Genomic DNA, 25,893 nt, shown 5'->3' on the forward strand with positions numbered 1-25,893 from the left:
TCCATACTAGAGTCGCAAATGGGTAAAAAAACACATTGGATTCACCGTAATCACAGACAACTACTAAATAACAAAAATAAAAAGCTCATGAATAAAAAAGATATACACATAATAATCAACATCGTGTTGCAAGTAGCAACTAAATTCTAAGCGTTCATTAAGACCTTTAGGGTAGCAGGCGTCAAGTTTTTTTCTACAGTATAGTTCACGTTGCAGCAATTTCTTTCTGTTGTCAATACCTTTCTTTATGTGTACAATTTCCAGAACCAGAAATTTTAGTTGGCTCACATTATGTTTATGTGGAGTAAAATGCGCTGCAACTGGTGCTTTCTCTACATGATTTCTTATTGTGTTTTTGTGTTCAGTTAATCGTGTTTTAATTTTTCGTTTGGTTTTTCCCACGTAGATGAGCCCACACAGGCATTTTGGAAGGTAAATCAGATTTTTTTTAATCACATGTTGCTGTGGTAAATAACCTGATGGGGTACCCATAGTAGGATGGGTCATCGTTGTACCCTCGATAATATTATTGCAGTGTCCGCAATTCAAACAGGGTAAAGTTCCTTTATGCCTGGTGTCTTTGGATTGAGGTACAGTATTTAAAATTCCTTTAGATTTCTGGTGCGTTGGTATGCAAATAGTGGACTGCTATCAAAGATAACTTTGAAATCAGTTTCATTCTGTGCCATAGGCCAGTGTTTAAGCATGATTTTTTTAATTTGATAGCTTTTAGTGGAAAACTTCGAAACGAACACCGGTCTGTTGCTCGATTTTTCTCTTTTTTGTGTAGTCAGCAAATCTTTACGCTCAATTTTTTCCGCTTGTTCAGCTGCTGCCGTTAAAATTTTACCTGGATATTTTCTCTCTTCAAATTTCGTTCTGATTTTGTTTTTATTTTGTTCATACCATTCGGTCTCAGGGGAAATTCTTTTTGCTCTCAATAATTGCGAGTACGGTAAATGCCTTTTGAGGGCCATCTGATGGCAACTGTTAAAGTGCAAAGTATTATTCCTGTCAGTGCTTATGGTAAACACGTTGGTATTAAGTTTAATGCCATGTCGAGAGATACATACATCAAGGTATGAGATTTCTTCCATGCTCATCGAATTGGTGAATTGGATGTGATTATCAATGTTGTTGATATGATCAATAAATTCAGGTGCTTCATCCGGTACCCCTTTCCACATCCAAAAAATGTCATCAATGTAACACCAATATTTTAAAATCTTTTCAGACCACCGAACATTAGATAAGATGTTGTCAATTTCAAACCGCTACATGAACAGGTTTGCGTAGCTGGGAGCTGCGCAATTGCCCATGGATGTACCGGACAGTTGGAGAAAGAACTCGTCGTTCCACCGGAAGTAGCTGTGGTATAGGGTAAATTGGAGAAGTTCCAATAGAAGATTTTTAGATCTTCTTTAATATTGTGGTTTATTAGGAATGATTCAATTGCTTCCATGCCTCTGTTATGTGGGATTGACGTGCATAATGAACATACATCGATTGTACAAAATGTAATCACACATTCTTCTTCCAAAATTACATAACAGGTGTTCGTATCGAAGTTTCCACTAAAAGCTATCAAACTAAAAAAATCATGCTTAAACACTGGCCTATGGTACAGAATGAAACTGATTTCAAAGGGATCTTTGATAGCAGTCCACTATTTGCATACCAACGCACCAGAAATCTAATGGAATTTTTAAATACTGTACATCAATCCAAAGACACCAGGCATAAAGGAACTTTACCCTGTTTGAATTGTGGACACTGCAATAATATTATCAAGGGTACAACGATGACCCATCCTACTATGGGTACCCCCATCAGGTTATTTACCACAGCAACATGTGATTAAAAAATCAGATTTACCTTCTAAAATGTCCGTGTGGGCTCATCTATGTGGGAAAAACCGAACGGAAAATTAAAACACGATTAACTGAACACAAAAGCACAATAGGAAATCATGTAGAGAAAGCACCCGTTGCAGCACATTTTACTACACATAAACATAAGGTGAGCCAATTAATATTTCTGGTTCTGAAAATTGTGCACATAAAGGAAGGCATTGACAACAGAAAGAAATTGCTGCAACGTGAACTATACTGGAGAAAAAAACTTGACGCCTGCTACCCTAAAGGTCTTAATGAACGCTTAGAATTTAGTTGCTACTTGTAACACGATGTTGATTATTATGTGCATTCTTTTTTATTCAGGAGCTTTTTATTTTTGTTATTTAGTAGTTGTCTGTGATTACATTGAATCTGATGTTTTTTACCCGTTTACGACACTAGTATGGATGGTTTCTGATGGTATTTTGGCTCTGTGCACTCTTGGTTTCTACTTCACTTCAAGATGGCCGCTCCGGTCATAGCACTTTCGTACACTCTCTTTCCTATAGAAGCAACAGCGTTTCTTGATTTATCTTCTGCACCCTATGGACGATTGGTTTCTAAGTTGTGCACTAGTTTCTCTACTATATGATGTACCTAACATTGTTTCCGTCTGTTTTGGTTTTCCTAACCAAACTCTATGTGTTTCTTTTGCACGCACTCCATTTTAAGAAGGCCGCCACGGCCGCAGCACTTTTATCACCCCTCTTCCTTAATGGTGTTTTATCTTCCGCATCCGGGGAGCATGTGTTTCTGAACGTGCGTACCTGGACGCGGTTACACTTCAAGTTCCCTCGCACTCGTACTGATTCAAACGTCACCTTTGTTTCACTCTTTTAAGAACGTTGGTTAACTCTCTTTGTTCTTTGTAGTACCACTTTCGTAGTATGGTCGGCACTTATCGTTTCATTTTTTAGCACCTTCTTTTATAATATCACACTTTTCATTTGCGGTTTCGCACAATTGGCATTAGCGGTTTCAATCACTGGCACCCATCGTTTTACCTTGAGCACCTTCTGTTATGGTATCACATTTTTCCTTCACGGGTTTGCACTATTCACATTAGCGATTTTAACCACTGGTTTCTTTTGCTAAGCTACAGTCTCACGTTGCATCTCACCATGTTTTACATGATTTACTTGGCTATACCTTACCCTAGTTTCGTAGAATGTGCCTATGATTTGCCAAATGCACCTGGGTTCATCTGTAATTGACTCGCTGTTTTTCATTTAGTCAGACATTTTGTTGCATGCATGCACGTAAGCTACTGTGCAATTATTTAATGTGCTAACTCGTTGAGGCAGTGATCCTCTTGAAATTCAAACAATTGTTTTATTTCACAGAACATTGCCCTTGTGAAGGGCTGAGTCCCGAAATGCATTGGGAGCATTTATCCTACATCAGGATCTGAACCAATTTGTATTTACGCATTCAAATGAGAATCTTAAAATACATCAACAAATGAAACTGTGAAAAAAATATATTTTGGAATACCAATGTGGCGCAGCATGGTTTAAAATATATGTGGTGAACTCAAAGAATATGGCTTGAATCCTATGTATCTTTATTGTGTTGAAAAAGAGGGGGCTCCACCCCAAAGGAGTGCTTCAAGGGAAGACTGTTTTAGTCAAAACAGCGCTACTTTAATTTTGAGTATCATTTGACTCCGGATGGTCAGAGGGAGATACCCATCAGCACCCAACCGTGAATAACCAGTTCACTTCTTAAGTACCTTCGATTATCCAGAACAATAGTGTGTGCCGCACAGACCCAAGTATCTCATTGCAGCGCAGATCTCAACAGCACAAAATTCTAATCTGGAACCAATTATGTCTCCAATGATTCTATCTTCGGTCCCACTGACACCTTCTTACAGTGGCGGCTGGCACCTACTGGGAGGGGGTGGCAGGCGCACGCGAGCGTAAAATAAAATGAAAATTAATAAAATGTACCCAAACGTGATATCCTCTGCTCCAGTCCTCTTCTTTCCACATGAACTGAATGCAGCAACTCCCTTGAGCAATCCGTGCACTGCTTGCATGCTGCATGAAAGCAGTGCATTGATTGGAGGGAGCGGCTTCACTCAGCACTCCACAACACTCTGGAGGTCTGCACTTGCTCTAACCCAGCTGTCTTAAAACAGCTTGGTTGGAGATGTCTAAAGTGCGCTTGTGTGGCAGGCTGTCGCAAGATGGCCGGCAAAAAAGACATGCTCACTTTAAACAGTGCATAGACAGATCACCCTCATCCCTGCTGCTGTCACTCAGCAGCAGTACGTCCCTACACTGATGCACTATTCGGGACGGGGGGAAAAAATTAAATGGCAATAAATTACCATTTTATTTTTCAACTCTGAGGTTTAGGGGGGATTTTAAGTACGGCTATGCTCCTCCGTTCCAAAGGAGGAGCCGCCCCTGCCTTCTGAGAGGTTCTCCAGGAATTAAATCAACTAATAATCCTTACTTACTAAAGTGTAGCTTCTTTATTTTGTAAAAAACACAAGGACAAAAACTGCCGGTGCCAGAAGTTTTTTTTAGAGCCCACTAACAAAGCAGTTGAGAAGCCTAATGGCAAAGTCTTCGACCACCAAGGTTGCCTAATCTTGATTCCACATCATGCCTCTTTCTTTCACCACTCTGCACTTCCTTTCACTTTATCTCATTCTTTGCAGGTTCTTTTTCATCCTTGATTTCCCAATTTTTTCACTGCTTTTCTATCTTTCACTTTCTCCTTCGTTCTCTCTTTTCTCCCTATTTCTCTTGCTCTGAGTCCACGTCAAGGCAAAAAAAAGAACCTGGTCACTAAGATATGACTGCAGGTGCCCGCCACATACAACCAGGGGCCATATTACACATGGTGCCCCTGGGGCGCAACGGGTGTTTGCGCCCACTTTGCATGCCCCCGGAGCACTTTGGTATTATAGAAGGCGACGCAGATGCTTGTGCGTCCCCTTCTATAATACCAAAAGCGCTGGCATACTTAAAGTGCCAGCGCTATCAACAGAGGGTGTTCCCTCATTTGCATGAGGGTGTGCCCTATGCAAATGAGGGAATTCCTTTGACTCTGCGCCCGCGCCATATAACAGATGCGGGTGCAGAGTCAAAGAAGCCCTCAGGAGGCGCTCTGACAGTGCACCATTTAAAAGGTGTCACTGTCATTGCGCCTCCTGACAGCAGCCCTTTGCAGGGGGTACAGGGGGTCCCATGAACCCCCCAGACATCCCCTTGCAGGCAGGTGCAGCTACTCACTGCACCTGCCTGCAAGGGAATTTCGGAACCCTGCCTGCACTTTGAAAACACGGAGCAGCTGCTCTGTGTTTTCACATGAATGCCCGCCTCCCCAGGGCAGTGCAAGTTCGCGGCTGCCCTGGGGGCAGCGCATGCACCATAATGGGGCGCATTATCACTGTTTGCGCCCGGGGCAACTTTCGAAAGATGCACAGGGCGCATACAGTGATAATGTATAATACGGCCCCAGATGCCCAAAGTTAGCGCTGCTTTGCACGGGTCCGAATTTTCAGATAGTATCAGCAACTGTTATAAATAACTTACATTTACGTCCTTGACTGCAAAAATACTTTACACAGGGAATAGCTCATACGTGTCACCGGTAGTTCGTTTTTCACGACCTTTCCTGCATTGATTTTTTTAAAAGAAGTACACCTAATTAGGCTTGTAATGTTCTACTTGCCAAAGGAGCACGTGTCTAACAGTTTCATAGTCAGGAGAGAAAAAATCTATGCTGTAAGTGGGTAAGTGCAGAGAGTACGTTACACTATTGGCCTCTGACAGGAAGAACCCATTCCAGAGTTAATGACGGCCCGTCTCTATACACACAAGACTGACCACAGCTATCCGCCATTTTATCACTAACAGCACTCCTTCCGCTCTCCTGAGAGGTGCAGCAACGATCTGCTAATATTAGTGTTTTGAGGTTACATGAAACCAGCTGCTTCCTTTTACAAATATAATATTCACAAGCTTGGGTCGAACTAGGTTAGTAAACAGAATGACTCTCTAATATCCCCAAAGATGAATAAAAAAATGTACATTGTTTTTTTTTTATTATTCGATGTGCTGCTGGTATGAGTTATGTGGGTCGTGGTTCAGGAAACTGGCAGATTTGTAAAGGAACCCAGACACAAAAGTATAAGTATAAAACAACATAATTCCACAAAAATCACAGCAGGACGATTGTAGGCCATTAAATTCACTGCTACTCTGGAATAAAAGTATTAACATCGTTATAAATCATGTTTTTGATTGTGCTTCATAATGTAGTTCTGTGGTTTCTAAGCCTTGTAAATAATAGATGCTGTTGATACCAGTCCATTTTACTGAGATTCATACTCGCAACTTGCACATTCTCCTGAAGTCAGTTGTAAGCTTTTCAGTTTCTGAGCTAACAAAATGGATTTATAGGCAAGTACACATTAGTAGCTTTTCACAAATATTAAAGTCATTAGAGTAATAACAGTGAATCAAGAATGGCGCTATTTTGATCATATATACTTTTTAGGTCTCGCCTGACCCAGCGCATGCGCTGGTCTGGTGAGACTTATTGAGAGGGCTCCAAAAAGTGCTACCAGGCCAGCCTAGAGCTACAGTGCATGTGCGCGGGCGTGCGCGCCGCGCTTTACCGCGATTACTTTCACTTTTGCGGCCACGCGGCCGCTTTGATGTTTGATCATGATCACGATCGCGATCACTTTCACTTTCGCCCCTGAAATGGAATACTTTAAGAGTTTTTACAGTTACTGAGAAATTGGCCAGTGTTTTAGCATGTAAAGTTAAAGACATCAAAACGGAGCTGTTTCATAGTTGGTTTTCAATAACTGTCGGTCTGAGACCCACAAGATTATCCGCACTTAAAGCCCTGCTTCATAACAACTACTAAGCTAGCTCGTGTTCCTGATATGCAGTCTGTGCTGCATTTAGTGTGTTTGCCAAGTAGTGTTGTGTGATGCGCATGTATCTTTTCGTTTGAAAAGCTAATGTTTCCTTAGCCTGCCTTTCCATTTGTATATTTCAAATATGTTTTTTAACATTTTTTAAATGAAATACTTTTCTTCAGAAAGCACGCTTCTCACAAATTGCACCCCGAGCTTCAGGTTTCTGTCCCGGCACCGCAGCACTTTGGGGGTTTTGTGTGGGACTTCCTGGGAAAGTGAGTGTGACCCATTGTCGGCTTTCTCTTCTATTGCCCTGGCTGCTGCCCTTGCTTGCTATTGGCTTACTTTTTTATGCATTGCTGCGATTAAGCAGGAGCCTTTGCTTTACATCAGCATCCGATTGAACTGCTACTAAACTGCTGTAGAGGTTTTGTTACTAATTACACGTAAAAACTGCTGTGTAAAGATGATTGAAAATCAATGGAATGAGTAATCGTAGCACTGACTAGCAGTCACTTTAAATAGTAGACTGGAAGTTCCTAGCATTATGAATAAAATGGAACATTACAGTCAAAACAATGAGAGGAAAAAAGTACGTGCCTAGAAAATCCAAAATGTATAAGAAAACAAATCTCTGTGCTAAATTCTATACAATAACCAGAACATTTTACATCCAGAATATTTGAGGTGGATGGTGCTGGACTTCAGCTTCCATTATCTATCTTATTCTTAAGGCCTTTTAACAGGAGATCTTATGCATCACTTTCGCGGCCGCACGGCCACTTTGATGTTTGATCAGGATCACTTTCGCGGCCGCACGGCCACTTTGCATAGCCAATAGGTCTCGCTTTTGGGACCTTATAAGTATTTAGTTATGCAACGGTTGCATGGCTAAACACTTATAAGGTCCCAAAGGCGAGACCTATTGGCTATGCCAATGCTTGTTTTGATTGCTGTGTGATTCGGCTGTGAGAGGTTATAACATACATGGGGCCGTATTCCATATTATCACTGTCTGCACCCGGCGCACCTTTCAAAAGGTGTGCTGGGCGCAAACAGTGATAATGCACCCCATTATGATGTCTGCGGTGCCCCCAGGGCAGCCGTGAACTTGCGCTGCATGTGGAAACAAGGAGCAGCCACTCCCTGTTTTCACAGTGCTTGCGGCACCCGTCTGCGCTTTTAAAGGGGTTTAGAGATCCCTTTGCAGGCGGGTGCAGTCAGTGACTGCACCCCTCTGCAAGGGGATGTCTGGGGCGTCCATGAGACCGCCTTTACCCCCTGCAGAGGGCTGCTGTCAGGACGCGCACTGACAGTGCGCCACCTTTTAAATGGCGCACAGTCAGTGCGCCTCCTGAGGGCTTCTTTGACTCTGCGCCGCATCTGTAACATGATGCGGGCACAGAGTCAAAGGAATTCCCTCATTTGCATAGGGCACGCCACTGTGTAAATGAGGGAAAACCCTCTGTTGATAAGGCTGGTGCTTTAAGTGCACCAGGGATATTGGTATTATAGAAGGGGACGCATAAGCATCTGTGTCCCCTTCTACAATACCAAAGTGCCCCGGGGGTACGCTAAGGGGACGCAAACGCCAAGCGTCTGTGTCCCCTTCTACAATACCAAAGTGCCCCGGGGGTACGCTAAGGGGACGCAAACACCCGTTGCGCCCCCAGGCACCATCTGTAATACCGCCCCAGAAGCTTTTAACTTTTGTGTAACACAAATCATTTATCTATGCGGTTTTACAGATCCGATGGGAATCATTTTGATCAGCAAGCAGCAGATCTGAAACAATAGATAACACCTATACGTACACGTGCTTTCACAGCCATCTATTAAATTGGTGATACTCTAAGGGCCTGTGAACCAGCGTAAAGACACGAACCACTAGGAGAGTATGTTTCCCTACTAGCCTTGTGGTCTCACAAAGGAGACAGACAACAACATACTACACGTCAAATAGAATCTGAATACCAGATGCTGTCTCTTTCCATGCAAGTCTAGGCTGACTCCCAACCTGAGTAATTTCCAGCTCTAAGAGCCCTCTAGTAGTGTAAAATGACCTACTGTTCCCTGATGTAGCTGCATACGTCCTCTGTTGAAACTGAAAAATGTACATGGTGCTAGTCATCAACATAGAGATAAAAACTGGGTGGCTGTAGATTTGCAGTTTAAGCGGCAACAACTGCACCCCAACAAAGCAGGCGTGCTAGAATAAGACCTACAAATGAGGAGAAAACGCTAAAGCCAGACAAACCGTAAAGGAGCTGAATTGTTGCTGAAGATATCTGGATCACACATATATGACTTATTCTAGACAGGTAGGAGTTCCAGATGGTGGGCCGAGTAAAGAAATAAGCTGAACATAAAGGGCAGTAGCCTCTGCTTAAAAAAAGAAAAAAGCACAAGGACGAACGTGATGAGCACGATTGTGCTCTTCAATTTGTAGGGGTGCATTATAATCAGAAGTAGTTCGCACCTGCATTTATTCTTTTGTCGTGTTAACATTTGGCTATTAGAATGTGAAATGTAATAAAGTATAAAGTGAAGTGATAGAGAGATTTCGTACAATGTGGAGGAATTAACATTGTAATCATGTTCTAAATGGTGAAATTCTAATGTTCACTTTATCAATGACTAATGAGAAATTAATTCACTGACTATGTGACACACTGATTTAAACGTGCACAGTAATAATGTTCATGGGGTCAGTGATTCTTCTGAGTCATGTGTTATTAGAATTGTGAAATCTAATTGGACAAGATATTTCTCTCCTCTACACTTTTAAGCAGGAACCAATGATCCATCGATCAGTGGTTCCAGAGTAAATCTAGAATGTGGAACCCCTCCCCCCTCAGTTGGTAGCAATGTCGGATGGTTTCCTCTTGAAGTGAGGGGAGAATCTAGAAAATTCTATGGAAGTTTAGCCCATAGAGCTCCAAAGAATGAGAGCCCAAAAGGTTGAGAGCGGAAAATGACATACATTGGCGGAGACTGACAGAGATTGACGGTGCAGCGAGAACAGCGGTGAACAGTGGAGTGAGTATGAATAGAGATGTTGCATGTTAGATTGCGGTGATGAATTGATTGTGTGATGTGTTGCAGAGTTGGATAAGAGTCGAGTAAATGTGTTTTCCGGTCGGATGTGTCCGGTCCATGAGATTTGGTTTTGTTTTGATGTCCGGCTCAAGGAGTAGCCTAAGATCCCAGGATAGATTTGTGGTGTAGAAGACACGACTTGTTGTAATTGTCTGACCATTGGTTTGTTGGGAAGTCGTGAAGCACTATCGACAACCTGCCTGAGACAGGGAACTTTGTGTGAGTGGATTTGTTGGAATTGTGTGGGAAGCCTTGTGTACAGGGGTGGACTACAGCGATTCGAGAGGCCAGCTCAGGTCGAGGGCCACGGTATATGAATGTTCTTGAGCAATTTAATTCTATTGATCTTGAAAAAAGGCAGACAATTACTTGTTTATGTGGCTGTCCGGTCATTTTGCAGGCAGACAGCTACTTGTTTATGTGACTGTCCAGTCATTTGATAGGCGGGCAGGTAGTTCCTTGTTTCTATGATTGAGAGTGTGAACGCGTAAAATGGGATTGTCAAGAAGGGTGAACGGCTATGAGGGGGAAGAGTGACGTCAGAGTGTGCCACGCTACGATAAGTCAGTTGGTGAAACGCCACTCTGGGATGGGTTGGTTGTCATCAGGAAGTTGAAACAAAAACATCTTGTGGGGAAAGAATTTGGTTTAATCAACGCTTTAAGGTATTACGAGATTTTTATATCGGAGATAAAGAAGTGGTAACTCGAGTGGTTGAGGAACCACCACCTGAGGATACACCAACACATTACATAGCAACAAATGTAGGACTCTATACAATAGTTTGGCTTCAAAATTGGCATAAGATTACTGAAAAGGAGGGAGATTTGGCTTTTCCACATTATGGTTCATTTCTTTTGGAGGTGCTATATCAGTTGAGGGGAGTGATGGCTTCATTGCGACCTCCACCTAGACCAACACAGTTTGAAGCATTAGATGCTTGGATGCGAGCAGCACAGGCGAAGCAAAACCAAAGGGGATGATGGACAGAGTGTTGAACATTGCAAGCACTCACCCCCCGTCAACTGATCTGGGTTGAATCCATCATCATTCTTTAGCTCAATCCGCCACCCCAGTTCAGACATGGCCATATGCCAATCAGTCTGACCCTGTGCCTCATGGGAACAGTCCAGCCCGAACTGCCAAGTCATGTCTTCCCTGGACCGGAAACAAGCATCCTGGGACCGGTCTCTGGCTAATCAGCCATCATCAGTCAGGCTAGCTTGAATCCAGTGGCAAAGTGAGCAAGGGACCCACGTCTGGGCATACCCTGCCAACCTAGGGCAAACAAAGCAAAACCAAAGGGGATGATGAACGGAGTGTTGAACATTGCAAGCACTCACACCCAGTCAACTGATCTGGGTTTAATCCATCATCATTCTTTAGCTCACTCAGCCACCCCAGTTCAGACATGGCCATATGCAAATCAGTCTGACCCTGTGCCTCATGGGAACAGTCCAGCCCAAACTGCCAAGCCATGTCTTCCCTGGACCGGAAACAAGCATCCTGGGACCGGTTTCTGGCTAATCAGCCATCATCAGCCAGGCTAGCTTGAATCCAGTGGCAAAGTGAGCAAGGGACCCACGTCTGGGCATACCCTGCCAACTTAGGGCAAACAAGGCGAAGAGTCGGCAAAGAGCAGGGAAAAGAGCCAGGGGAGGATGAAAAAAGCGATGGAGGCATCTCAGGATGCGCGATGGGACTCACAGTTGAAGAGATGGAGAGTAGACACCAGTGAGGGAGAGAGGTTATACTCACTATTGGTGAAAGAGGGAGACACTCGGAGCAGTAAGGAAGATGATGATGGTGACCCTGATGACAGTTTGCTAGATAGATTACTAGCAGAGCGTCTTCCACCATACAATCCAGAGTCTGACGAGGGAAGATGGGAATTGGCAAATGCAACGAACATGGAGAGAATGGGAGTACTGCAGACGGATCCTACAGTGAAGGTAGTGGGAAAGATTTCAACAAGAATGGAAGGAACAGGGATACCAGCATCGGGAAGTACAGAGATGAGCATAGTTAATACTGCTATGCGGTTACCGGAAGCCAGTCAGCATTGGACCCATAGTGTCAGTGTATGACCCAAGTCAGGGGGAAAGCAGCAGTCAGCCAGAGTCAGGATTGGGGTAAAGGGTCAGCTTAGGAGGGAATGTTACCGCAAACGGAAGTGGTCCATCTGTAGAAGCTAGTACTCCATTGCCAGCAACCGTGGATACTTCCAGGGTGCGCATTGGGTCTAGCACAGTACGACCAGTGTCATTGGTGGATTCACGATCAGACTTGAGGATGTGGGAAGCTCCCGTTAGAGGACTCGTGGGGAGGATGTCAGCAGTAAGTGTCGATCAGGGAGTTTCTGGAGGTCAGGGTGTCCCACAGAATACAGCGACAGGAAATCGCCACAGGAATCAGAGCAGTGAAGGAGAAGAACAGAGTAGCATGCCATGTCATGGAACCATCAAGGCTGCAGTAAAGGCCAAAGTGCTAGATTTAGTAAGGTTGAAGGCAGAAGTAGATGAGATAATCGGTGGGAGTCTACCTTTGGAAAGGATAGAACTTTATAAGCAAGATGAGCTGTTGTTTGTTGCGAAGGACGTTACTCATTAGGCAAGGAGGGCACATGAGAAATTGATAGAATTGGCCCAGAAGTATGATGTAGATTTGTCCAAAACAAAAATGTTGCAGGGAAATCATGAGTTAAATTACAGTGATCAGGAATTGGATGAGAAAAGAGTCATAGGCTTGAAAAACACATTCGGGAGTTGTTGGTAGGGATACACATATGGAGCATGCTTGATATGTGGGATTAAAGATGGTCAAAGAAAAATAATGTCAAGAAGGGGTTAGGAGATACACCACCTCTAGGAGGGGGAACAGCAGGAGTAGAAGCTTACCCATTGCAAGAGGTACTAAGCGGAGGCTATGAATATGTGCCTTGGAGCAGACATGATTTGGCAGCATTTACAAATGATTTTTTTCGGCTGAGGATGAAACCTGCTGAATGGTTCAAGCAAGTTGATCGCTTTGTTAAAATCTAAAAAGTATTGTGAATTGATTTCAATACTCTGGTTGACATTGAGGTACCTAGTGATTTGTGTTCTGCTTGTAAACTTGCTGTTGATTGGCTGTCTGCCGAACCAGACTGAGATCCCATAACACATGGTCCTTCACCCTTGGTTATGAAAAAGTTTGAGCAGGTAATCACATGGTTACAGTCCAAGATCTCACCACAAGATATTGATTGGGTTAAGATAGATCAAACTACTCAAGAGCACAACAAAACAGTACATGCTTATTACGAGAACTCTTGCAAGCCTTTAAGCAGTATTGTGGGTTGGGCACTCTAGATTTGAAGGACATGGGACAGTTCATTTCCAAGTTTGTGCTGCGATTGAGACCAGAAATTAGCTTTATGATCCAGCAGCATCTGATTTGCTGGCAAAACACGTCCGTAGATGAGATTCTGCGGTATGCCCGATACTTTTGTGACAAAGTGGATTCTAAGCATAGGAAAATAAAGAATAAACTGATGCTAGTCCAGATGAGGAAGGCAGATAGGGTAGACCGAGTGCAGACACATGGAGGAACGTTGGGTTGGAAGCAGGGAACTAATCATGGAGGGACCCAGAATGCGTCAACTCATGTGCGTCAGGGAAGAGGAAGAGGAATAGATACCCAGACAGGAATCGAGGTCGGTACCCTAAAGTAAACCACTACATGTCATTATTGTCACAAAATCTGTCATTGGAAGTGCGAGTGTTGATTAAATCCAGCAAATCAGCTTCAAGATGTGAAGATAGTGCAGTTGAGGTTGTAAGTACTGTGATGAGACCCAGGTTCATAAACGGAGGGGGTCCGAGTCAGCAAGTGCAGGTTCCCCAACCTCCGAGAATTCCACAGGGGAATCGAGTGTATCAGCAAATGCCCTTTATCGCAGCACTAGACAAATTTGATCCAGACCCGTTGCAATGACTGTGCCTGAGGGGGGAGGAAAACTGTACCCTTGGAGTAGTCTTGGAGGTAGACCAGAGGACCGTTTGTGGAGGCAGATGTAGATGGTCATCCAATTACATTCTTGATTGATACTGGTGCTACCCGTTCTACTGTGAGGTCCGCAGTAGTTCCAAACCTACCCCTCTCAGGACAATCGAACCAAGTTGTAGGAGTTGCTAATAAGAGTATGACTAATCTGTTGACAGATGAGATACCTGTGAGAATAGGAAAATTTCAGGATCAACACTAATTTGTGGTGTGCGATTCGAGTCCAGTCTGTTTATTGGGTCGTGACCTTTTGCGCAAATTGAATTGTACCCCCTACTGCACACCCAAAGGAGTAGAGCTGCAAACTAATGATGATGGCATTGCATTCAAACTGGTGAATCAGAATCTCTGTATAGAGATGTTCCCCGTGCTGACGGTAGAAGACCTGCCATATGACTTGAGGGACTCACTCTCTCCAGTGGTGTGGGATTTCACAGGAGAAGAGATAGGACTGATTTGAGGGATTGAGCCAGTTAAGATACAGATTAAGCCGAATGCTGAGTTTCCAAGAACACACCAGTACAATCTGACTCCGGAAATAGTGGCAGAAATTACACCTGTGATTGAGTCAATGATCAAGCAGGGCATTGTGAAGGAAATCATGGGGAGCCCATGTAATTCTCTCATAATGGGGCTGCAGAAGCCGAGTGGGAAGTACAGAATCATGCAGGAACTGCAAAAGGTCAACACGATTGTAGGGCCATGTTGTCCTGTGGTACCTAATCCATCTGTGATCTTGTTCCAAATTCCTTGTGAGGCTGAATGCTTTACAGTGATTGATCTATGCCAGGCATTTTTCTTGGTTCCCTTACACGAGGTGATAGAATTAAAATGTTTTACTCACATATTAGTCGTATTTTACTTGACATTATGTTAGCATTCGTGTAGCTAACTTGAATTAGGTCCTTGCTTTATTCATACATTATTAGTAAGTGCAGATGTTATGTAAGTTAGGTTGACATCTGTGCCACCATTTTAGTCCTCGAAGACGCCATTTTGTATTGTAATCGAAACTGTTACTTGCTCATTTACGAGAAATGGTCCTTAGTAAGTTTTATTTCTCCAATGTTGAAACTTGCTCATTAACACATGCCTTTTTTGTTTCATAGAGGCCTTCTCCCACCTGTCTATATGGGAGGATAGGCCAGACGACCCTGGATAGTAGATAACTTGTGCCAGGCTGTGGAATCAAAACTTATGTTCTGTACCCCCATTGTATTACTACATCTACCAGTGTTTTTCCTTTGTAGGTGGGTCTTTGTGGGCTCCGCAACATACATAAAGTAACTTTATGCTTGTTAGAGTCAGTCCCTTGTCAGCCATCATAGGAGGCTGGTCAGACTGGACTCCACTGCAGTGTACTCTGGTAATAAACTAGTTTGCTTGTATTCTCTACTGCGTCATCTACTCTTAATTATTAGAAGGTTAGAGGAGGTTGAGAGTAACCTGGGTGGCCCTAATTGGGTCACTTCCTTCAGTTGGTGGCCAAACAGGGACCCCAACAGGTGACCCATCCCGACCGTAGTCAGGTCATGTGGGGTTGTGGTTGCGTCTGGTCAGATGATTAGATTGGGGATCCCCATATGATAGAACCTGGTTCTCGCGACTTCCCCACTTGTATGATCGGGAGGCTCCTCTTCTAGTGGTCATCTCAGTTGAGGTCCTGAAAAGGCAAAACTCTTGGATCTGACCATTTGGTCTGAAGAGTCGGAAGGGGAGAATAATCTTGTTTGACCTGTGTGCACCAGGTGAGTTCATCTTGAAATTTGGTCAAAAGTGGCACCGTCTTGATTAACTTGGTTGGTCTGTGGACCCTTGTGATACGGAGCGTTTTTGAACGTTCTGCCAGGCCACTTGTTGAATTTGGTTTATTCTTCAAAAGGCCTGGGACTAGAGCCTATCTTGTCTTGGTGCAGTCTGAGGACTGACTTGTCTTGACTCAGTCTGAGGACTGCTTTTGAGAGCTCTTTTGTGTGTGTGTTTTTATTGCATGTGTTGCTTGAGTGAATAGTGAATGTGGCTGATGCTAGGATTCCTTGATGGAGTAAAATGTGGTGCTTGGGGTGCCCCTGCTGTTCTGCTGAGCATCGGCTGGAGGAAAGGCAGCCTGTGCCTCCGGAAGGCACTCCGAGTTTTGAGATGTATGTGAAGCATGGTATTGGCTCTATTATGTTTCGTACGTTATGGCACAAGTATACGAGGGACAATACTAAGCTTCAGTGGCCATTGGATGGTACTTTTGACGAACAAAAAAAATAAATTATTTACAGGGCAATTTATTCGCTAGAAGAAGTAGGCAGTCAATGTTTGATACTTTGCAAGTATGGCAGAAGGAAGCTAAGCAGAGGTGTATACGGGCTGAGAAGGAGTCTAGGAAGAAAGCATTGCAGATAGTGGTTCAGAAAGCTGTAGCTTATGAAAGAGAACAAAGAGAGACAGGTATTAAATGTGCAGATAGGAAGTTCTGATTACAATGTAATAAGTCCTATGTGGTTCAAGAGGAAGAGGATCCTTTTGTAGAGGATCTGCTGGAATCTCACTCCCCACCTCCCTATGCCCCGCAGAAAATATGTCCTGTTGATCTGTCGTCTCAGTACCCTGTTGCTTACCGGCTTTCTTCTGGTCCTTCTACAGACTGCTTCTGCTCCAGCCCTGCCTGCCTCCTCTCCAGTTTCGCAAGCTGTTGTTCCTGTTTATGTTTTTTCCCCTTCTCTTACACCTACAACTCAGCCATTGTTAACCTTGTCACCTATGTCTCTGTCTCTTGTGTCTTCCCCGAGTATTTCATCTCCAGTGTTGTGTAGTGTTGGGAACCGGTATGTGGATCGGACACAGGGGATTGGGCGGCAGCACGGGTGCAACTCGAGCAAGTATTGATTAGATCTGATGTGGGTGAGGAGGAGACAAAGATGGTGGCAAATCAGGCAGCGCAATGGGCTCGGAGTCCGATTTATAATGTGGAGGTTATATGGAGTGTGATGAAAGATTTCAAGCCATTTGTGCAGCAGCATGCCCTTCAGCATATGTCGGCTACATTGATTGGTTTGTGGGAACAATGTATTGGTGGTACAGCTCCTCAAATTATTTATGACATTCGAGACCATATTTATCAGCTGATATGGCCCCTACAGACGTTTACAATAATGTTGGGATACTTATTGGTTATCGAAAAAGATTATATCACCAAACTCCAACTACTGGGTCTGAGTTTCTGATGAGAGAGTTACATCCTGTTTTTCACCCCGAGATCCCAGAGCAGCGTAATCTGGGAGGAGATCTTGTTCAGCAGCGGGTAGAGGCTCATTTTCAGGAACAGTGGGTCTGTACCTCATGGAAGAGAAGTGAGGTGCTTGCTCTTAAGAGTCAGTTACTGGACCCTAGGGAAAATCCTGCAGCATTTTATAAAGAATTAACAGAGGCCGCCATTTCGTCAGTTATGACTTTAGGAGACATTGAGATTTTTTTTGGCTTTTGGTGCCAGTGGACTTTTGGCAGCAGGTGCATACGCAGGATCATGTAGCAGAGCTGGTTGGCACTTCGAATGAGATCAGGGCATGGGATAAGGAGAGAAAGGCTGGTGAAAAGCCTAAAGCTGAAATGTTGGCTTTGCCAAGCCGCATTATTACCTATATGCATCCTCTTATCCCACCTAGACGAGTGGATTGGGACAAGTTAACAGCATGTCGTCAGAAGAAAGAGGAGAACGTGTCTGATTTTTTCACTTGTTTTGAAGGGGTGTTGTTGGATTTCAGTGGGCAGGATTTATCCGTCAAAGGCAGTGTTCGTTTGTTTGTTAATAGGTTTGTTACAAATTTGCTTCCTGAAATTGCGGATCGGCTGCAAGCTTCTGCGAGTACTTAGACTACTTCCTCCCCTTCAGTGATATTGAGTATGGATCAGTATTATGAGTATCGAGAAAATGAGGAAAAGGACAAGGTGGAGAAGAAGAGTAAGGATTTGAAGACGAGGGTGTTGTTACAGCAAGTTGCAAGGGGGTATGGAAGGGGCCGAGGCACTGGTCTGCCTCAAAGGTCACGGGGTGCTGGTAGGGGTGGTGCACCCCTGGGGCCGAATCCGTGCGCGTATTGTAAAAAGAAGGGACATTGGTGAAGCGAGTGTCCGGATCTGTTCCAGAAACTTGCTGTACCTGGGGGGCGGGGTTCAGATGGAAGGGGCCGTGGGCAGGTTGGTCGGGATGAGGATCAAACTAGTGCTTCCTCCGGGGGTTGTTCAGATCAGCGTTATTTTGATGACCCCCGGGGAAGGCAGTACTATCATGATGATTAAAATATGGATGAAGCTGCAGGGATGTTCCATAGCTAGGACAGCAAGGGACAGGGTGAGGGACCAATGCAAATTCCTGTAGATCAGCGTGGTCCTTATGTCACAGCAGATTTGCATGGTTCGGCACAGAAATGTTGGTGGATACAGGGCAAATGAATAGCTCAGTTTCTCGTTGACTGGTCCCCGGGGCAACCCTGTCTGGCCGTAATAATATCTTGGTAGGTTTTTCAGGCATACGGATGCGAGCCTCATTTCCCGACCTCTTCCTTTGACTGTTGGTCCTTTTGATGTGGACTCCCCATTTTTGTTGATGGCAAATTGTGGGGAGAATTATTAGAACTTGATTTGTTGAAGAAGTTACATACCACCATTTATTGTTCCCGGATGGTGTTTATATGACTCTTGGACCTAATGTGGTTAGTGTAATAAAGTGTTTGGCGAAAGATACAAATATGTATATGTATATGTGTATATATTACCTACTGGCAGTCGCCAGCAGGTATATATAGTTAAGACCTATTTTCCATAGGAAATCCGCAACAGTCTATTTGGAATAACGTTGGCGCCGATTGACGAATCTTCGCAAAATTTTCCAAACTTTTGGCCAGCTCCGGTCCACTCCTATCCTGAAAATTTCACGGTGATTCGTCAAGCGGGGGCCGAGAAAAAAGGGGGGTCCCAAAACGTGTTTTCCCCATGCATTTTCCCATAGGACCTGTTGACGCAGCTACTGCCCGAACTGCTGAATGGAATTACACCAAATTTGGCAAAGAGGTAGTCCTCAGTTCAGACTCGTGCCTTTTGCTTAAATGGTGTAAATCTGTTAAGTAGTTTCAGAGAAAATTAGAGTTAAAAAGATAGATATATCTATGGCCTCGGAGGATCCGCGCACCCTCCCCGCACCCAGCGCGCACCCTGCCGTGCACGAGCTGTATTCTAATTGGCTATCAACACTCCAGATCAGGAAGTGTTGGCAGCCATCTTGTGCCTCGGTAGAACCGAGGCACAAGAAACCTAAAAAACAAACGCGAAAAACGCGACAAGGGGGCAGGGTAGAAACACCCTGACCCCCTAGGCCTGCTTAGGGAGTCCCACAAGGACCCCCAGGGCCAAAAAAATAAAAAAAATAATTAAAAATCGTCGAGATTCGCGCACCCAGCGCGAATTTCGGCCGAAAATTTAAAAAAAATTCAGCGCGGGCTCCCGCGCTGAATATTCTAATTTGCCCCCGGGGGCCAAATCCCGGGGGCATAATTAAAAAAAAAAGATTTCAAGTTGTAGAATCTTTGACAATACACCCTGGGGTAGACATCACTAAAAACTCCTCCAAAGAGAAATATATTGGATTAAAAATCTAAACTCTATGATGCCCTCCGGGTTTAATGATAGATTAGATAGGATACACAGTTCCTGTGATAACACTTCATTATTATGTCTACGGTTATCTAAATAATGCTTACTCCTAATGTTCTTATGGAGTAACATATGTGTTGTCTAGTTGAATTTATGTTAAACATTTGCATTGTGATCATACATTATTTTTTCTAAAACTGGTTATGTCACAATATGTATAACTTATGTCTCTATGGTGATGGCTTTCTGTATCTGGTTTCTGTACTACACATCCCCTATTTTTGGTTACCTTCATCACTCTTAATCCTTGAGGTGCTTAGTTTGTGTCCACCTTTCACCACTTTATCCACCTCTAGCTTGCCTTTTTTCTAAAAACATTTTTTTGCATTTTTTTGCATTCTTATTTTGTTCTATCTCACTCCGTTTTTGGACCATTATGTGAACACATCACCGGTTGACACACTCATTCCTTTATGTTGTGTCTACTTTTAGTTAAAAAAAAAATTCTCTTGCATATGCGGTAACATGAGTTGTTAGGTTTTCATGTGGCTCCTTTCATGAGCAAATATGTTTTCGTGCTAATGCACCTTCAGATTGTTGCCATCGTTTTCACATATTCATTTCTCATCCTTGATTACTCATATACGGGTAGGATCTATTCACAATGGAACTACTGATAGTGCATAGTTTTTTCCATAACCACCATGTGACTAGGCGTGTTCTGTGCCGTTTTGATTTTCCTAATAATTTGCGTTCCATATATCTTCTTACATGCTGATTGTCTTCTGAGTTCACATCTCATGATGACCATATGCTGTTTTATCGAGCATTTTGTTTGGGAAGTTCTTTTATTAAATTATGTGCTTTCACATTGTTGTGCCTTCCCATTATCACTATCATTCATCTATTTACTTATTCCTAACTTCATCACATACGGGTCGTTTCCATTTACTTTTGGAACTACTGTTAGTGCATCGTCTGTTTCCATTACCCATCACGTGACCAGGATGACTTCCGTGTTCCGTCGGTTTTGTTTTAAATACTTCGCGACCCGTACATTCACACACATGCCAATTCCCCGCAGAGTTCGCGCATTATGAGGATTACTTTGTTGATTTATTGAGTATCTCCATCGGTAAGACCTTCATTTCTTTTATGGTGGTTCGTATGGGTACAGCATCGAGTATTTTCCGTACTCATGCTAGGTTTACTTTATTCATAGGTTCCGGTGATAATTCTCCTAAAGCTACTGCATTCAAGTTTTTCACGTAGCACGCATTACATCTAGTGGATCCAGAGGTGAGCCTCTCTGCACGCTGTTCATTCTAGTGTACTCTGTACATATTTCTTTGAAGTTTCTGCAATTTAGGCTTTATACACTATGTTTTCTACAGTGACATGTGCAATTCCTGTATGCTCCTTTCACCACACATGTTTGTAGTTCGTGCCATGGTGAGTTGTTGCTTTTTACTCAGCACCGTTTTCACTCGAAGGGTGGTTTTCCCAGTGATGAGTATATTGAATCGTCCTTCATCACCTGGAGTAATTTTGTTCAATCTTGTTCATTCACATGATTTTTTCCACTTGCGCATTTTCGTTAAAGTGAGCACTTTTTCGGTGATTTTCTGACCTATATCTTTTTTTAAGTACATTTTAAGTGTTGTGCACATTCCTTATATGACCTTTGCCTTTCTGCCTCGTTCTGTTGAGTTAACAGAGTCCACCGCCTGTAAACTTACATCATGAGTAATTTCAGAATATTTGTTATAGGTTGCCCCTGAGGAAGGGACTCTTTTGTCCCGAAATGCATCGTGCTGCACGTGAAATACGGATGAAGAATTGAATGACTATGTTTCTGTAACATCTAAGACTGTCCATTGAATGTTTTCTGCATCATTAAGAGTGATTAATGTTATGCAGAATTAAGCACAGAGATACTGTTTCCATATTATGGATGTTATTATGTGATTTGCTATGATTATTGTGTGTATACATTTAATACAATGACAGTTTATTCATTGGGTTAGTTTTGTTTTCTCTTATTTATTTATAGTGGTTTTGGAAAAAAAACAACTGAACAGTGCATGGTACTAGTAGGTTTTCCTGCTATATTCATACCGGAAGTGAACCACGCCCAGTAACCCGGGCTATTTGTTCCAACTCCTACGCTGGACTGGCGTACGCCGGCCCAGCCCACTCCGCTTACGCTTACAAGGGAGGATGACATAGCTATATGTCCAAGGTCTTCCCAACTGCCTGAGGTAACATGGCTGCATCCACTGTCCACATCACTACAAACACCAGCAGTATATGTCCACATGAACATGTCGGTGCTCTGCACACTGAAGTCTGTCCAGCACATCACCGCCACACTTGGCATTGTGCACATTCGCATTCATGGGTCACTTGCCTCCTTCGCATAGACTTGGTTCCCACCTCTCCCCACATTCTGCAATTGTGTGGCAGAGGTGCCATGACAGGGAGGTTTTGTCTACATGGCTGGCCGCGGTTGCCACAGTTACTTGTGTTGTCGTGTCTGGTAGGTGGGCATGTTGTATGTGATTTTGTAACGTGGGCATTCTCTCAGAGTCTCAGCGTTGCTCCTACCTGGGCTCACGACAGCAGCCCGCATAATTTCCTGGTCGCCAGCTCTCCCCGCCGCCTCCTACCACTCGAGGCTGCAGTCGGGAGAGAAACTACAGGACCCAGCATCCCTCCCCGCCACGCCCACATCCGCCGGACATCGCGCCCGGAGGCGCTACTTAGAGCGAGGCTCCCTCGGTGGAGCTGGGGGTCATCTCAGAGTCTCAGCGTTGCTCCTACCTGGGCTCATGACAGCAGCCCGCATAATTTCCTGGTCGCCAGCTCTCCCCGCCGCCTCCTACCACTCGAGGCTGCAGTCGGGAGAGAAACTACAGGACCCAGCATCCCTCCCCGCCACGCCCACATCCGCCGGACATCGCGCCCGGAGGCGCTACTTAGAGCGAGGCTCCCTCGGTGGAGCTGGGGGTCATCTCAGAGTCTCAGCGTTGCTCCTACCTGGGCTCACGACAGCAGCCCGCATAATTTCCTGGTCGCCAGCTCTCCCCGCCGCCTCCTACCACTCGAGGCTGCAGTCGGGAGAGAAACTACAGGACCCAGCATCCCTCCCCGCCACGCCTACATCCGCCGGACATCGCGCCCGGAGGCGCTACTTAGAGCGAGGCTCCCTCGGTGGAGCTAGGGGTCATCTCAGAGTCTCAGCGTTGCTCCTACCTGGGCTCACGACAGCAGCCCGCATAATTTCCTGGTCGCCAGCTCTCCCCGCCGCCTCCTACCACTCGAGGCTGCAGTCGGGAGAGAAACTACAGGACCCAGCATCCCTCCCCGCCACGCCCACATCCGCCGGACATCGCGCCCGGAGGCGCTACTTAGAGCGAGGCTCCCTCTGCGTCGCGGGACGCGCGCGGGCGGCGCCGGGCTGAGCCCGGGCAGAGGGCGGGCCGTCTGTGGCCGTCCGGGGACGAACTGGGTCGGGTCGGCCCGGTCCTTGACAACGTGTTCCCGATTCGCCAAGGTCCGTATACCTGTCATCATTTCTTCCAGACATGGGTAAAAGGAAAACTCCCGAGGGAGAATCTGACTCTTCACGTTCCCTGCCTGTGAATTCTAAGATAAGGAAGTCTAGATCTAAGAAAGCTCGCCAACATGCAGCCAGTAACTGTGTAATGGACCGCATTGAGGTTATAGTCGATGAATGCGGGGAAATACTTAATGCCACCCCTTTGCCGGCTATTGGTGGTAGAAGTGTGTCTACCAAAGGTGTTGTTACAGTTCCGGATATGTTCCTCTCGAAAAAGGGTGGGGAGGAACAAACAAATGGGGTAAGGGGCGAAGCTTTGGTCCCTATCACCCCCACAGTAATAACGGTTGCGAGCCAAGTTCACTCTGGTAAATCCCCTTCTGATTTCAACGGTCCCCCGGGTATTGCATGTAGCAACAGGTTTTCCATTTTGAGCGATGTTGATACTGATGCTAGTTGTCCAGCTCTGCTTTCTCCTGCACGTTTGGATACAAATATAGGTCCTCTTCTATCTCAAGATAGCTCTACCATTAACCTACCCGAGGGATTTATAGGGACTGAATCCTGCAAACATGACATAAAATCTTTGTTGGTTCTAGTGAAAAACTTGCACTCCTTGATTGAGACTATGCAATTTAAGATTGATATACTATCAACTACTGTTATGAAGTTGGGTGAATCTAAGATGGTTACTGATATTCATTCTAAACTAAACTCTGTTAACTCGGAGAGGGGTTTGGTAAAGGCCCCCGTAGAGGTGCCTGAAGGGCCACCAGTAACATCTAATGTTAATGCTAAGATTCTGCCCCATGTTGCTCACCCCGTGAATATTCAGTCTCGTCTCCTAGCACAATCAAGGGATAACTTTGCCGTTGCTTGCACCCCACCCTTGGTTAGACATCCTACCAGAGCCTCTCCTGGTATGCCTCAGGTATTATCACGTGCTGGAAGACCTTCCCTTATTAATGAGAGAACTGGAATCACTCCTAGAGGTAATCCTTACCGACAAACCCAAACACGTGGGCCATACAGTCGTATTTTTCATCCACGAAAGGTCCTTATGGTAAATGTCCCAAGATTGTCCTCTGGGTCCCATTTTGAAACCAGTGAATCTCTGACTAACAAGGTCATACATTGGCTCAGGCATGTAAGGGGTTGCTGCTCTGTAATCAGAGCTGACATAGAGGGAGTTAGAAGGATTTCTCAGAATGGTAATATGATGGACCTTATAGAGGTCACTTTTTATGATCCCACCATAGCAGATAATCTTATCAATCTGGAGTTCAGAAGTTGTCCTCCTGACTATTCTACAATCCAAATCAAGTCTTCCCCTATTCAATCTTCCAGCTCAGGTGGTGTTTGGCCTCAGTCCTTGGGAGAGTCCTGGCTAGATTTAAATGATTGACTTTGTAAAGAAGTTAGGCTAGTGGTTTCCCCTGTTTCTTCTTTTTTGCCTAACAAAGTCCTTAACATCGGTACTCTGGCTAGTATGGATAAACAATATGCTTCTATAGATCCTGTCACGATTACTTCACTGAACAGCATCCCAGAGACTAATAAAGTCCCTAACATTGGTAACTTGGGTAGTATGGATAAGCAATGTTTCTCTGTAGACCCGATAGGGATCACTCCACTGAATGATATTCCGGAATTTATCCAAGAAGATAGTGTAACCCTCCCTGAGCATGGTACACTCCTGTCCTGGAATATCGCAGGACTGAAATCTAAGTTGAATGATCCTAACTGGGTACGATTTATTAATTCTTATGACATCTGTTTATTCCAAGAGACCTGGCTACTGGAGGCTCAGTTTGTAGCGGGTTTTTTGAATTTTAACGTTTTGGCCGTAAAGGGCAAAAAGGGGCGTCCCTCAGGTGGTCTAACCACCTGGATTAGACAGGATCTAGGTATTATTGTTAAGGAGCTCCCCACCTCTCACCCAGATATCCAGCTACTTAAGCTTAAGCTTAGTAACGGTAAATCGCTGGATATCTACAATGTCTATGCTAGAAGTACTGGGGGCAAGAAATCTGATATTATTGCTCGTTTGGAGGAACTCTTGCTTCTCCACTCCCACCACTCCTATGTAATCATAGGTGGTGATTTTAATGTAACCTTTGAACCCCTTTCTGGTATTGATTGGAGTATCATGGAGGCTGAGGATGGCTTATGGGGTGTCCCATGCTTAGATCTTGAACCTGTCACTCGTTGGTCTGAACTGGCAATCCAGATCAACGCCCTTTGTTTTAGCAAGGGGCTTCGTGCAACTAATGGCAGGACTGAACAGGATAAATCTGGATCAATCACCTTTAAGAGTGGTTCCCGTACAAGCAGGATAGATTACATCCTATTATCTTTAGATCTATGGGAATCCCTGAAGGGCATGGAAGTAATAGCCAGATTGGAGAGTGATCACAACCCTCTCTCTCTAACTACCTCGTTTTGGGTGACTCCCATTGCCCATAGTAATTTTTCTCTTCAGCTCCATCAAGACGTAGTTATTTCTAATGATATGCGTCATGTAAAGTGGGCAAAGGTTGCTCAAAGTCAAGAATGTCTTATTCATATTTTTAATAGATTAGTGCTTGCCATTCAGGATATGGGGGCCGTACTTAACCAGTGCCCCTTGGCATCTCATTGTAATCTGGGAACTTCGATCCATGAAACCTTCTTCTCAGAACTTAAAGATATCTTTGTAAGACCCATTAAAAAAACTAAACCCAATGACGACTCCCCACTACGTTGGTATTCTACCGATTGTAGAG

At 44.4% G+C, this 25,893-nt stretch overlaps 1 long non-coding RNA gene across 3 annotated transcripts in view; it reads left to right on the forward strand.

Annotated features, from left to right (window-relative positions):
* The first annotated feature begins 20,574 nt into the window (after positions 1-20,574).
* Positions 20,575-25,893, forward strand: part of LOC146822659 (uncharacterized) — a 130,094-nt gene continuing 124,775 nt past the window's right edge. For 2 of the 3 annotated variants that reach the window (XR_014961817.1, XR_014961816.1), the window contains exons 1-2: positions 20,575-20,701; positions 20,789-20,865. This is a non-coding gene — a long non-coding RNA (uncharacterized LOC146822659). Of the gene's footprint in view, positions 20,702-20,788; positions 20,866-21,336; positions 22,668-25,893 lie in introns of those variants that run through there. The other variant, XR_014961818.1, reaches the window with a different exon arrangement.

This window comes from Triturus cristatus, chromosome 5_2, assembly GCF_964204655.1.
Source record: "Triturus cristatus chromosome 5_2, aTriCri1.1, whole genome shotgun sequence".
NCBI lineage: Eukaryota > Metazoa > Chordata > Amphibia > Caudata > Salamandridae > Triturus > Triturus cristatus.